The 5,783-nt window shown below is 42.5% G+C and overlaps 1 long non-coding RNA gene across 1 annotated transcript in view; it reads left to right on the forward strand.

Annotated features, from left to right (window-relative positions):
- Window positions 1–5,783, forward strand: part of LOC116071064 — a 55,011-nt gene that overhangs the window by 7,525 nt on the left and 41,703 nt on the right. Inside the window, exon 2 of the long non-coding RNA XR_004110693.1 lies at window positions 1,120–1,232. This is a non-coding gene — a long non-coding RNA (uncharacterized LOC116071064). The remainder of the gene's footprint in view (window positions 1–1,119; window positions 1,233–5,783) is intronic.

Genomic DNA, 5,783 nt, shown 5'->3' on the forward strand with positions numbered 1-5,783 from the left:
AAAAAAAAAAAAAAAGAAAAGAAAGAGAGAAATTCTGCCCTTCAAAGGCAATGCATGCATATAGTAAACAGACATACATGCAGGTAAAACACCCAAACACATAAAGTTAAAATAAAGGTTAATAAAAATCAACAGTGCTGCCAGGCAGTGGTGGTGCACACCTTTAATCCTAGCACTTGGGAGGCAGAGGCAGGCAGATCTCTGAGTTCGTGGCAGCCTGGTCTACAGAGTGAGTTCCAGGACAGCCAGGGCTACACAGAGAAACCCTGTCTCAAAAAAATAAAACAAAACAAAACAAATCAACAGTGCTAGGCAGTGGTAGCACATGCCTTTATTCTCAACACTTGGGGGGCAGAGGCAGGTAGATCTCAGAGTTCAAGGCTACCCTGGTCTACAGAGTGAGTTCCAGGACAGTCAAGGCTACATAGAGAAACCCTGTCTTGAAAAACCAAAAAGCAAACAAACAAAAAAAACCTTTTTAAAAGCCATTTTATATATGTGTATATATACGTGTATATATATATATATGTGTGTGTATGTGTATACACATATATACATATATATACACATACATTTTATATATATATATTATATATACACAGAGACATACATAAATAAATGATATAGTAGGTAGCACATGCCTGTAATCCTAGTGATAGGAAGGTAGAGATAGGAGGATTAGGAATTCAGGGTTCCCCTCAGCTACATAGGAAGCTCCAGGCCTGCCTGAGATATATGAGCCCTTGTCTTAATAACTAAATAAGTAACATGACAGCTGAGCAAGAACCATATGCTACACAGGACGCTGGGACAAAACAAGCCTGCAGACCTCTACACTAAAGAATGAGAAAGCAGTGCTGGCCTCCTGCAGAGGCCCAGCCTGGGAATTTGTGATCCTTTGCCTTAGCCTCACAAAAGCTGGCATTGCAGGCCAGCATGCCTAGCTTTGAAAAGGGCTTCTTAGTGGGAGGGAGCAGAGTGTAAACATGATCAAAATACATTGTACATATGGAATTCTCAATTAATAAAACTATTATAGTTAAAAAAAAGAAACTTTTAAAATAGCATTTTATGAATTTTACCAATGTAACCAGTTCCAACTTTTTCCCATTGTACCAGGATAAAAACTACAAAGCTTCTTGTGTACAAAGGTCTATGCTGTGAAGAAAGGATTCTGAAAGCCAAGAAAGCCATACTATATAGATTAGTCCAGGGGTTCAGAAAGCTTCAAGGTACTACACCCATTTTTTTAAAGTTTACTTAATGTCTATGTGTGTGTGTGTTATAAGCATGTGTGTGCAGATTGTCTCAGAGGTCAGAAGAGAGTGTTAGATTTCCTGCAACTGGAGTTATAGGCTGTTGTGAGCTGCCTGATGTGATGTTAGGAGCCAAACTCAGGTCCTCTGGAAAAGTGGCAAAGTGCTGTTAACCCCTAAGCCATTTCTCCAGCCCCTCATCTAGTCTAGCATTTGCAAAATCTAAGTTGTCCCAATGGCCTGTGTTGCCTGAAGAATCCATGCTTCTATTGCCACAATTAGGAAGCTTTGAAGCAAGTTTAGCTGTGTCAGAATTTACCCAAGTTTACCCCACAGTAGGAGGGGCTCTAGTGTTATAGGGAAATACAGAATACTAAATGTAACCCACTGGAAGTAAGCCTCCAGTAGAGTTCTTAGAATTTAAATGGCTCCACATCTTTCTATCTATCGCACAAGTTTACCTGCTCCTAGCTCCAGGAGCCTGAAGACTTTGGGCCTCCAGGCTCCTGTCATCTCTGTTGAGGACCCTCTGGCTGAATCTCAGTAGTGGGGGTACTTTTGTATAAGCTGTGACCAAGAGGGCAGCGCCCCTGCTCAGCCTTTTCACACTTCAAACTGGAGTTCTTTCCTGTGAACACAAAGGACTGTAGGCACCAGGGCAGCCCCTAGGAATTTCCTCTGTTGATCTCTGCCTTTAGGGAATCAAAATTGAGGTTGGGACAAGGATGGCTTCTCCCCATTTTCTTGTGGATGGAGTAGGGTTGGTTCTGTATTTTTAAGCATTGAAGCTTAACAGGGGTAGGGCAAAAGATTAGCAAATATTTCTTCAGTAGCAAAAATAAGGTTAGAGGGAAGGGTAAAAGGAGGGAGGGAGGGGGCAGATCATTAAACTGATGTAAAAAGAATCTAGACACAGCTGTAACCCCAGCACTCAGAGGTCAAGGAAGCAAGGCTAGCTGGTCGAGGATGGTCTGGGCTATATAGTGAGTTCCAGATACAAAACAAGAGCCCATCTCAAGGAAAACAAAGTTATAAGTGACCTATGAGGTGGGGGGTGCAGGGGAGCGGGGAGTATAGCCTAGTGGCAGAGCATGCAGGAAGCCTGGGTTTGGTGTCCAGTACTACAAATAAATAAAGGGGTAGAGAAAGAACTGGCAGAAACAACACAGTAAAGTGGGGCTTCAAAGTCAGGTTGCCTGAATTGCCTAGAATGTTGAGATAAAAACAGAGTCACAAACAAATCATGAAGAGAACCAACAGAAGACCACCAAGGTCTTGTGCAGGAAATAACGTTGTTGGCTGTCTAAGAACTGAGACAATGTGGTCTCCTGGCAGATAGCAAACTTCCAAGGTTTGCTCAGGGGACAAGCAAGCCTTCCTTAGAAACACACATCTCTATTCCAAATTCTGCTCCTTCAGGGAATATGTTACTGCAATATGGCAAGAATTACCCAGGGTGAACAACTCTTTATGTCTGCCCATTCTTTGAAAACGTAGTGATATAAGCCAGGTATGGTGGCACACAGCTATGATCCCAGCATCAGGGGATGGAGCAACAGAAATTCCAGGCCAGCTCTGGCTATATGAGACCTTGTCTTACAACAAGCATAAAAAACAAAAACAATCCTAAGAACAACAACAACAAAAGTTTAAGTTACAAAGTTAGACTGTGAAAATATTTGGAAGCAGGACAGGGATTTGAGGCTGGAGAAATGGCTCAGCAGCTGAGTGCTTAGTGTTCTTGCAGAGGACCCGAGTTTAGTTCTCAGCATCCATAACCAGCTCACACCTGCCTGGACCTCCAGGTGCAGGGGATCAGATGCCTCTGGTCTTTGTGGGCACTTGTACATTCCTGCATATACACACACAATCATATATAAAATTAAAAGTTAAAAAAAAAAAAATAGAGCCGGGTTGTGGTGGCATACATCTTTAATAACAGCACTCCAGAAGCAGAAGTAGGCAGATCTCTGTGTTTGAGGCTAGCCTGGTCTATAGTTCAAGTTCCAGGATAGCCAGGGCTACACAGAGAAACCCTGTCTTGGAACAAAAGAAAGAAAGAGCTGGGCAGTGGTGGCACATGCCTTTGATCCCAGCACTTGGGAGGCAGAGGCAGGCAGATTTCTGAGTTTGAGGCCAACCTGGTCTACAGAGTGAGTTCCAGGACAACCAGGGCTATATAGAGAAACCCTGTCTTGAAAAACCAAAGAAAGAAAGAAAGAAAAAAAGAAAGAAAGAAAGAAAGAAAGAAAGAAAAAGAAAGGAAGGAAGGAAGGAAGGAAGGAAGGAAGGGAGAAAGACAGAAGGAAAGAAATGAAAAGAAAAAGAAAAGAACACAAATTAGAAAATGAAACTGGAGATTCTCAGAGGTTTGCCTCTTCCCCTTCTTTTGTCTTTTATTTATCTTTATTTCTTTGTTTGCTTATTTTATTTTATTTTATTTTATTTTATTTTATTTTATTTTACAGTTTCATGTAACCCAAGCTGGCTTCAGACTCTCTAGGTACCAGAGGATGACTTTAATGTCTAGATCCCCCTGCCTCTGCCTACAGGGTACTGATATTATGGCATTCTTTGCCACTTCTACTTTCTAGGTTCCTTACCTCTGCTCTTGTGCAGTTGAACTTTATTAGAACAGCTCCTTCTGGCTGGGCAGTGGTGGCGCATACCTTTAGTCCCAGCACTGGAGGGGTATCTCAGTTCTCCTTTCTTCCTGAAAGGGAAATTCAGGGCAGGTATGGTGGCACATATCTCTGATCCAAGAACCATCATCTCCAAAAACACTTGGCAGTGGTGACTCACACCTGTGATCTCAGCCTTTGGGAAACTGAGATAGGAAGATCTATGAATTTGAGACCAGACTAGGCTAGAGAGTGAGACATTGTATTTGCCCTTTAATCCCAGCACTTGAGAGGTAGTAGCAAGCAGATCTCTGTGACTTTGAGGTTAGTGAGTTTAAGAACAGCCAGGGCTATACAGTGAGACTCTTACTAAAGAGGAAGGTGGGTTTCTTCAGATCAGGCTTCCTTTTCATATAATTTACAAATAATCAACACCTCGAAATTTTGCTTGAAACTTTTTACATTTATTTTTGCATTTGATGTCTATTCTTGGTTGTCAACTTGACTACATCTGGAACTAAAACATAAGAATGTGGGGGTTGTAAATACTGCAGCTGTCTATTTTTAGGTGGTGCCTGCATAAGTAGAACCATCAGTAAGCCAGGCCCAGTTGCTTTCTTCCTTCTGCCTGTGAATCCAGGTGTAGAACTCTTCAGTTTCTTCTCTAGCACCATGCCTGCCTGTGCTACAGCACTGTTCGCCATGATAATGGGACTAAGCTCCTATCAGCAAGCTCCCATTGAATGGCTTCTTTTAAAAGGGTTGCTGTGTCATGGTGGTTGTGCTCATGGTGTCTCGTTGCCTTTATAGAGCAGTGACTAAGTGTATAAGTTATGTCTGTGGGTGTGTGGAGGTCAGAGAACTCCTACTGGAGTCATTTCTTTCCTGTGTGGTCCCAAGGCTTGAACTTAGGTCCTCAGGCTTAAAGGCAAGAGCTTTCAACCACTGAGCCATCTCGAGGGCCCAATGTTGTTATATATATATATATATTTGTTTGTTCAAGGATGCCTTTAGTTCCAGCACTCATGAGGCAAACAAAGATGGATCTCTGAGTTCAGGACCAGTGTGGTCTACACAGTCAGCTTCAGGTCAGCTTTAAAACTTCATTCTTAGTAAAGAGTTTGTTTAGCTCTCAATGCCCTTGCTTTCATCTCTGGAAAACTGGGATTATAGGCATGTGTCATCATGCCCAGTTACAACCCTGTCTTTTTTTTCCTTAGTTTTGTTGTTGTTGTTGTTTTGTTTTTTTGTTTTTGTTGTTGTTATTGTTGTTGTTTTAAAACAAGGACTTACTAGGTAGCTATGGCTATTCTGGAACTCACTATGTAGAATAGGCTGGCTTTAAATTCACAAAGATCTGCCCATCTTGGCCTTTGAAGTGCTGGGATTATAAACTGGCACCACCATACCTGGCTCCTAAACTTGATGTTTAAATTGAAAATTTTTTTGGTCTTTTTTGTTTGTTTGTTTGTTTGTTTGTTTGTTTGTTTCGAGACAGGGTTTCTCTGTATAGCCTTGACTGTCCTGGAACTCAGTCTGTAGACCAGGCTGGCTTCGAACTCAGAAATCTGCCTGCCTCTGCCTCCCAAGTGCTGGGATTAAAGGCGTGCACCACCACCGCCTGGCATGCACCAACACCGCCCGGCAAATTGAATTGTTTAAAGGTTTAAATGTGGTCTTTTGTTTTGTTTTGTTTTGTTTTGTTTCTGAGACAAGGGTCTCACTATTCAGCTCTGGTTCTCCTGGAACTCACTATGTAGTTGAGGCTGGCCCGGCCAGCCTGGAACTCACAGAGATCCACGTGCCTCTGCCTCCCAGGTGCTGGGATTAAAGGAGTATGCACCATCATGCCCTGCTTTATTGTGGGGAGCATTTGGGTGGCCGATTGGCAGGAATCTGACATTAG

The sequence above is a fragment of the Mastomys coucha genome, unplaced genomic scaffold, assembly GCF_008632895.1.
Source record: "Mastomys coucha isolate ucsf_1 unplaced genomic scaffold, UCSF_Mcou_1 pScaffold22, whole genome shotgun sequence".
Lineage (NCBI taxonomy): Eukaryota > Metazoa > Chordata > Mammalia > Rodentia > Muridae > Mastomys > Mastomys coucha.